Below are 10,108 nucleotides of genomic sequence, written 5' to 3'. Positions count from 1 at the left end.
CTTTGCTATCTGTTTATAAATAAAACTTTGAAAAAAAATAAAGTAAATATTTCTAAAGAAAAAATGTAGTAAAAGTAAATAAGAGACAAAAATGTCATGGAATTATCCTGCTACAATGTTACATATGGTTTACTTTCTAAATTTCTGAGTAAAATTGTGCATTTTTTCTTTACATTCTACAGGGATTTAAAGTTTAGAATAGTCAGGATTGTTAGAAAATTCATTTTCCATGTTCTGTGTAAGAAGGTTGATATCAAAGAGACAGTGATATTAAGCTCTACTGCCTCTGTTGCAGGATAATAATATCATTAAGCTTCTCAAAGTTTGGGTGTTTAACAACCAAAGTTTGCAGACCAAAAATTAGAGAAAAAGAGGGGCTGCAAAGATATTCAATATTTTGCCCCCAGCCCTTCAAGGTCCATGAGGATTCAAGAATTAAGAGAAGATGTGCTGTGACATTTTGTAACTCAGTAGTGTCCCAAATTTTCTGTTCAAGGAAATTATGGGGCCACAGAGGAAAGTGACTGAGGATATATAGTATGCCAAAGGAGAGTAAACCAGAGAGAAAAACTTCTCTCAGGCTTACACAGAGAGTAAATTCATCAAGCAATGGCCGTGACTCATCCATATAGTTGACACTGACAAAAGATTTCCAAGGTGTTATACATGGTTTCAGGGTAAATTCTGAGGGGATTTGACTGACCTTGTCAGATACAAAAGTTACTTTTTTAGTTATATAGGTCTTGCTTTAACTTGGACTTAACCTTCAAGCAGAAAAGTATAGCTACAAGGTATAAAAAGTAATGCAATATTTATATGCTGAACTGTAAAAGGCTCAAGTCAACAACTTCACACAATTGCTAGTTTATTGATAACACACTACTATTATGGACTATTGAACTATATAGGCTTATTTTACTGAATTCAAATACTTATACTATTTGAACTTGCATCAAGTATGAAAAGGCTCTTTAAAGACTTCTTCAAAGAGGGTCAGCAAAGTAGTTCAGTGGATTAAAGAGACTGTAAGCAGGCACAGGCCTGGGGGTTCAATCCCAAGTACTACCATACTGGCCCCGCCCCTGGGTCATGTTGAATCTGTAATTGAGATTGGGCATGGTGGCAGTAGCCTATAATCTCAGCTCTTTGGAGGCTGTGATCAGGCAAATCACTATGAGTCTGATATAGTAGGGAGACCCTGAATACCGTCTAGACCCTTTCCTAAAATACAAAAAAAAAAAAAAAATTCACTTCTCCAAATACACCTTGTCTAACAACAATGGAACACCTATCTCTAACAAAACACAACAACAAAGGGAAATATAATGAAAGGACCATTTTGTAATATATATATACCTAAGTTTGCACACCAAAATCAGAGAAAAAGGAGAACTCCAAGGAAAGCCAACATTTTTACCCTAGCCTTCCAAGGTCAGTGGAGACTCAGAACATATGAGAACTTGTACTGTAGCATCATATAACTCGGTAGTGTCCCCAGTTTTCTGATCAAGCAGATTATGGGGCCAAAGAGGAAAGTGATCGATGATGTAGAGTGTGCCTTAGGAGAGTCACATGGAGAGCAAACATTCTCTCAGGCTTTCACAGAGAGCACATTGGCCAAGCAATGACCATGTTTCATCCACAGGGAGACACTGACAAAGGATCTACAATCTGAGGTATACAATCTCAGGAATAATTCTGAGGGTATTTGACCTTATCAGGTCCAATAGTTATAACTCTTGTTGCATAGGTCTTGCTTTATCTTGGTCTTAACCATTCAGCAGAAAAGAATAAAAATGAAATATGATAAGTAAAGCCATGTTGTTATGTTGAGCTGTAGGGGACTTAGGTCAACAATTTCTGGGAAGACCCAATACTATTATGGACTCCTGGACTCTTTTGGAACATTTTGCTGATTTCACACACCTATATTATTCAAATGACAGAACTTAACAAAAAAAGGAGATACAGATGAATGTCCATTTTGTATTCAAAGTGGTTAGGATAGATATATTGTTACATTCTCTTAATAAATAGAGGTATTTCTTCTAATAGTGATTGTAAATAGGATATCATGTCTGAATCTTGTAGAGCAAATAACCACTAGGAAGAGAGTATGCAATATGTTAATTATTGAAACTGTTCTACCAATTTTATTTGATACTGTCTCATTGTTATTTGTTTCTCAATAAAATTATCAATAAAATGAAATAAAAAATAAAGAAAATGGAAAATAAGGAAAATAAAGCAAAAATATAAAACAATAATAAAGAATTTATGAGAAATTCAAAACAGAAAAAAATTACACTTTCTAAATAGCAGGAACAACATAATACATCAGGAAATAATTACGTCTAATCCTTGCTTCCCATTGCCAAGTTCTTTAAGTATTGAAAATGTGAACAAAATTATAATAATTTAAAGACATTTCATGGCAGAAAAACTTATGATAGATATGGGTTTAAGGGAAAGGGAATCTTGCTCCCATGCACACTTGGTGAGCCAAATGCTGACCTTTCCTTGACCTGTGTATCTCCAGAGTCTGTAGGCAGACACACTTTCATTATGTTTTGAGCATTATTCAGAGAGAAACTTAGGATATTTAGGGATAAAATGTAAGCAAGTTACATAATATATGTGCAGAACTCCTGGATGATACAACCTTGCGAGACCTCACAACAGTGGAGGGAAAATACAAAAGCCATGGGTTGGAGGAATGCTTTTGTTTCTTTGCTTTCACTCTGTTCCTTGGCCTCCTGCTTTGTGTTGGTATCTTCCCATTTCCACAATGCAACAAAAGGGAAATTGTTCTTGTAAGACCTTCTCAGTTTAGGAATTGGTAAAATCTGTTTAACAAGGCTGGGGAGATAGTTCACTATAATAAGCAGTTGCCTGGCAAGCTCAGAGTCCTGAGTTCAATCCCCAGTTTGAAAAAATTGTATTTTACATTCATTTATTAACAGTACTACTAAAGTTTGGGTTTTAAATCAGGACTAGGGGTTTAGGAAGAACAGGACTAGGAAAGCACAAAGGAAAAAATAAAACTACCTACTGTGTGCTGGGTTATTTAGTACACTCAGAGCTAAGTGAGGCATATAAAGGAACTCCACAGCCTTCACCTCCACATTTTTTAGAGACAGATGCAACACGCACAAAATGGCTTGATGGTTGTTTTCAGGGATGTCAGCAAGAGATGCTTCAATAGTGGTGCACCTATGACAGAGGGAATAAGGTTTTTAAAGCAGGTCAGCAACAGACTCATGTGACAGAAAAGTGGCTTCCCCTTCCCTTCTTCCCTTGGCCAGGCCAGGCATGGTGGTACATGCAAAGCTGTGGTTCTAGCTATTGGAGTAGCTGATGTTGGTGAAATTCTAAAATAAAGGGACCCAAAGAGGGATCCCCAAAACACTGTTAGAACAAATAACGTCTGTTGATAGACATTTTAGGTCATAGGTAGGTGACAGAAGGTGTTCACATGATAGAACCAAGGGCTAATGAAGGAAGCAGACACAGAGATTCCCACACACTTAAGATAATATAAATGTGGACAAATATAATACACTGCAAACATATAACACACCTATGATAAAAGGTTGCGTTCAGTTTTGCAGCACTTATTAGAGAGGTCAAAACATAGCAAGCAAAATAAACCAAAGAGAATATTAAAGAAATGGTTTGGATTAATTTATGGGAAATTAATTGTAAATATTAAAATTATTGTAGTCAAAAAAATAAAAAGGGTCATTAAGAGCATTCTTTCAAAGAACTAGAAAGCAAGAATCTTGAGTTTCTTAAGTATACTATGGATTACAAGGATAGATGTATTTAGTGTAGATTTAAATAAAGCCTAGCCAGCACTGCTGCAAAAAATAACCTCAGTGAATGGATAAAGAAATGAAAATATCTCAAATGTCTCTATGTTTTAGCCCATATGGTACAATGTGTTTTCAGTTTTTAAAAGTTGTATTTATTCAGATTCTTGTTAGAAGAGATATCTTAATATCAAAAAAATTGTTAAGATAGTTAAATTTTATGGGAGTTTTCCTGAAATGCAGCCCACCTTGCTCACCCTGTTGAAAGCAGGCTGACTCTGGATACCTGTGGAAATTGGTGAACCCTGTGACACTGTCTCCATCATTACTGGAGACTTGGTGGACACTACCCTGCTCAGTGATGATGATGAATGACTTGTGGAGCTTTGGCCCATGCCCTATAATTGGCCAAGACTTCCTGAGCTCCTGTTTGTCACCCATGATAGGAGACAAGTTGAATCCCAGGCATCAGGACCTTGAGTAAACCTGCCTCATCCCCCCACTCACTGCTGTGGAAGACTTGCTGACCCAAGCGCTGCCCCTACCATGACTGTTGAGTCCAGATGAATATAAGGAGCTTCAAACATATAAAAATGGAGGAGAAAAATCACAATCATTTAGCCTTTAGCAATCACAGACATTTAGCCTACCCTAAACAAGTCCAGGAGACAAGGACACAGAAGGACTTGAAAGGCTGGAAATGTCTGAAATGACAGTAACTGAAGTAAAGAAACAGTTCCATCAGGATATAGAAGAAATAAGATCAGAAATAATCTCTCATGGAAAAACGGAAATGACAACAATCACGAAAGAATTTTTTAGAATATCTAAAGAAGATATCGAAAAATAGAGAAGAAGAGAAAAATTATGGGCACATTGAATGAACAATACAGGAAAGAATTAAAATGCATGACTCAGATTCAAACAAATGAAGAAATTAAGAACTCCATCAAAAGCTGGAAATACCTCTTCAGTGAAACTGAAGATAGACTTTCAAACCTTGAGGACAGCATTGCAGCTAGTGAAAAGAAAAAGAAAGATCTCTTTTAAAAAGAGGAACAAGGAAATAACAATTCAGCATCTGCAAAATGATGTAAAGAAAAACAATCCTAAACAAATAGGTGTGAACAAAACAGCAGGAAGAGCTTGCCAAATAGTTCAGCAGATTAAAGAGCCTGCAAGAAGGAGCAGGGGCCTGAGGTTCAATCCCCAGGCCTGCTGTGCCAGCCCTGCCTCCAGAGTGTGCTGAGATGGCAATTGAGATTGGGCATGGTGGCACTCACCTGTAATCCCAGATCTTGAGGGGCTACAAACAGGTGGATCACTTCAAGTCCAGTCTAGTAGTGAGACCCTGAATACCCTGTCGACTCTTCCCTAAAATAAAAAAAAAAAAATAGCAGGAGTAAACAAAACTGAAATAAAAAGATTTGTTGCAGGGGTAATAGCAGAAAATTAGCCAAGCATGGGAAAAGAATCTGACTTACAGGTAAGTAAGGCATGTAGAGCCCCAATCATCCTTGATCAACATAAATCTACAACTAGATATGCAATAATCAAGATCCCAGAAGCTGAGAAAAGAACAGAATATTAAAAATTAATAGACAGGGGCCGGGTAGATGGCTCAGTGGAATAAGTGCTTCCCTGGCAAGCGCAAGGCTCTGAGTTCAATCCCAAAAAAAAAAAAAAAAAAAAAAAACTGATAGACAAATCAAATTCCACCTATAATGCAAGACCCATCAGATTAATGTGTCCCACAAAACTATCAAATTTAATAGAAAAATAAGACACTTCTATAACAGAAAACAACAGCAGAAATTCATGACCACCAAACAACCCTACAAATGATACTGCCAGATATTGTAGAATGAGACAAAAACAAACAAAAATACAAGAACTACAACAGAAAGAAACAACCAAGTAGCACAAGCAATTAAAGTGAGGGAACCTGCAGCAGGAAAGTAATATGACACAGATAAGCTGATACATATTCATTACTATCATCAATATAGATAGTCCCAATTTACCAATCAAAAGAAGCAGACTGGCAGAGTTGATCAAGCAACAAAACCAACAATATGCTGTATACAAGAAACATATTTAACTAAAACTGGAATTAATAGACTGAAAGTCAAATGATGGAAAGCAGTACTCCATGAAACAGGAACCAAAACCAGATATAGCTGCTGTGGTTATTGTCCATTTCAACTTAAAATCAAGAATTAGGGGCTGGGGAGATTGCTCAGTGGAATAAGCTCTTCCCAGGCAAGCGCAAGGGTCTGGGTTCAATCCCCAGTTCCACCAGGAAAAAAAAAAGAATGAATAACAGAGATAAAGAAGGTCACTATATACTTGTTAGTGGAAAAGTGCAAGAGGAAGAGATAGCAGTCATAAGTATGTGTGTACCAAACATAGGAGCATCCAACAATATATGAAAATTTTCAACAGACATGAAAAATCAAATGAGCACTACTCCTGTTCCATGGAGTATTGTTTTCTATCTTTTGACTTTCAGTCTATTAATTCCCATTTGAGTTAAATGTGCTACTGATATACAGCATATTGTTGTATATTAATTCTCCATTGTCACAAAGAGATTGAACAAGTAAAAAAAATCAGCAAAGAAATAACAGAACTAAATCAAACTTGTAAGAAATGGACTTAGTAGACCTTTACAGTGTTCCACCCAACAACTTCAGAATACACATTCTTCTCAATGGCACACTGGACATTCCCCAGACCATATACTAGCACAAAGATCAAGCTTAAGCAAATGTAAAGAAATTGAACTTATCCCATGTATACTGGAAATTATTGACAAACAAATTGCAAAAGCTCCTTAAACAAATGGAAATTAAATAACATATTCCTGAACAAACAATGGATCACACATAAAATTGAAGAAAAAGAAAACAATACTTAAAACCAAATAAAAATGCAGATAATACTCACTGAAACCTGTGGAGTACAATGAAAGCTATCTTAAGAGGAAATTTATAGTAGTAAATTCTCATATCAGGAAAACAGAATTAGTCTAAACAACCTTAAGCTGCCCATCAAACTTCTAGAAAAAATTACAGTAAGTCAAGCACAAAGACTGAAGAATGTAAGAAAGTATAAATATCAGACCAAAAATAAATGCAATTGAAATGAAGAAAACAATTCAAAGAATTAAGAGTCAAATGAAGTATCACTACTTTGAAAGTATATGTAAAATTAATAAAACCCTGGCCAATCTTAACAAGTGAAAAGGAAAAGAACCCTTCAGATTCATGCAATAAGGAATGAAAAGAACAACATCACTACTAACCCTATAGAAATTTAGAAGATCATAAACAGCTACTTTGAAAAGCCTCACTCTCAGAGGATGGAAAACACAGATAAGTACAGATTTATTAGATAGATAGGAATCACCAAAGCTGAATTAAGAAAATATAAAAATTCTGAATAAAACAAGCAATGAATGAAAATGGAACATAATTTTAAAAAATCTACCAACAAATAAAAGCCCAGAATCTGATACATTCACAGCTCAGTTGTCTTTTAAAGGAGATAAAAAGTAGTAAGAAAAAAAAAGAAAAGAAAAAAACATTAAAAATGGTGCAGAATTTCACTAAACAGTAGTTGTCATATTGAATCAAGTTTTCTCCAAATTAGCTGTTTAAATTATCAAATATAAGCATGTAGAATTGCTTTTAAATGTTCAAATAAATTAAAATGGAGAAGAAAAAATTATATATTAACTGTTCCTTTCAATAGACCAGCAAAAATCACCAGTACGAGGGCCGGAGAGATGACTCAGTGGAATAAGTGCATCCCTGTCAAGCGCAAGGGCCTGAGTTCAATCCCCAGTTCCGAAAAAAAAAATTCAGCAGTACAATTATCCACGCTAATATACATATATATATATATATGTATATATATATGTGTGTGTAAATATATACTCTATATATATATCGATATACGATATATATATATATATCGTCTTTTTCCTGTCTCCCTTTCTATCTTTTGTAATTTTCCTTATCCCGGATTTTCCTTCCCTTTCAGCAGATTCTCTCTTTTTAAAATATCTATTTTCCCTTCCAGATTTTATTTACTCTTTCAGATTGTTATAATAGTGCGACAAAATGATGTTTGCCTGTTTGGGTCTGATTTATTTCACTTACAATTTTGGACTGGAGTTGTATCCATTTACCTATAAAAACCTCGAGTTTCTCTTCTTTTATAGCTGAGTAGTGTTCCATTGCGTAAAACTACCACATCTTCTTTATCCATTTCTCAGTTGATGGGTATCTGGGTTGTTTCCAAGATTTTGATGATAAATTGTGTGGCTATAAACATGACTGCACATATATCACTGTCGTAGGATGTTTTCAATTCTTTTGTTAAAATGCCCAAGACAGGAATAGTTGAGTTGAATGGGTCTTCCAGGCCTAGGTTTTTGAAGATTTTACACTCTGATTTCCATTCTGCTTGTATAAGTCTACACTCTCACAAGGAGTGGAGAATTTACTTTTCCCCAGAGAACCTCCAGTTATTGATTGACTACTTGATGATAGCCGTTACTTCTGGGCTAAGATGGAATATCAATATTATTTTAACTTATCCTGCTCTAAATGTTGAACATTTTATCATATATTTGCCATTTGTATTTCTTGATATGAAAAGTGTATATTCATCCCAGATGCCAATTTTGTTTGGCTTTTTGAAAGTCACAAGCCTGATTTTTTAAATCATCTATCTTTCTATCTTTCTATCTTTCTGTCTTTCTGTCTTTCTGTCTTTCTGTCTTTCTGTCTTTCTGTCTTTCTGTCTGTCTGTCTGTCTGTCTGTCTGTCTGTCTGTCTGTCTATCTATCAATCAATCTATCTATGTATCTATCCATCTATCTATCTAAACTATTTGGTACAGGGTCTCATTATAAAACTCAAAGCCAGTGTTCCTCCTATCTCAGCCTCCCCAGCATGGGGATTAGATGCATACTCCCCCACACCTGGTTTTAGTGGCAGGCCTGGCACAGAATGTGGTACTGGGGATCAATCTCAGTTCCTTGTGCTTATCAGGCAGGCACTTAGAACACTGAGCTACCTCCCAAGGCCATGAATGATTTCTTAAATTCTTCATATGTACTACTGAGAAGGCTTTTGTCAGAGTGGCAGTTGACAATATGCTTTTCCCAAATCATGGGTTTTCTTTTTACTCTGTTGGTGATTTCTTTTGACATGAAGCAACTTTCCAAAAAGACGTTTCAGTTGTTGATTCTTTGAAGTAGTTCTTGTGCAGTTGGCTTTTGTTCATAAACTCTCTACCTACCCTTATGTCTGCAAGATTTCTATGTACTTTTTCCTGCAGATTTAGTGTTTCTGTTTTAATATTTAAATATTTGATCCATTTTGATTGCAGTCAAGTTTATGGCAATAGACATGGGTCTAATTTTAGCCTACAGCATATGTAAAGACAGTTTTTCAAGCACATTTTATTAAGGAGACGATGTTTCTTCCAATAAGCATTGTTAACAAAGATGAAGGTTCTAATATTTATACCCTTATAGAATACTAAAAGATAATAGTTATGCGTTTTACATAGAAATTTACAAATCAAAACTGAACACAATATTTCAGCATGACAATCGTGAAGACCTTTTGTGACATACTTAAGTTCTCATTTTGATATAACATAACCCTTTTATCCAATCATGTCTAATATATAAGAAGATTTTGTCTAATTAGCTGTCTTTTAATAGAATGAATTTCACCTAATTTTTTGTTAAAGGAATCTGTCTGATTGTGACAGAAATTTTTATCACAATAAGCAACCCTTGCTTTACTTCCTGGAAGGCCTAGAAATCTGGAATCACCAATACAATTAGTACTCCATGAAATTAACACTAATGAAGTGCCACACACATGAAAACATTTGTTTCTTAATTTATTTTGTATCAAGAGCATCTTTTTTGAGAAAATTTTATTGCATCTTTTTCTGAAAAAATCTATCTTTTGACCAATGACCAAACATTAGGCTTTCTTCCCTAACACTATGGAAGTCATTAGGGCCTCCTTGTTATTAACCAAATGTTGTCTATCCCTCTATTCATAAATTCATGTCCTGTATAGTAATCTCTACCTACCCTAAGCAATTTTTTAAATCATCATAAATTTTCACATGATCTGTGAGTAAATTACTTTTGATGTCATTTAAACCAGCTAGTAAATCAGATGAAAGCATGATTTTAATTTTATAACCCAAACTGTATTATGAACAAATGATAAAACAAAAAAATTTGAGCTCAAATAAAA

Source organism: Octodon degus, unplaced genomic scaffold (genome assembly GCF_000260255.1).
Source record: "Octodon degus isolate 3935 unplaced genomic scaffold, OctDeg1.0 scaffold00309, whole genome shotgun sequence".
In the NCBI taxonomy this organism is placed as follows: domain Eukaryota; kingdom Metazoa; phylum Chordata; class Mammalia; order Rodentia; family Octodontidae; genus Octodon; species Octodon degus.
This window is presented reverse-complemented; position numbering follows the sequence as displayed.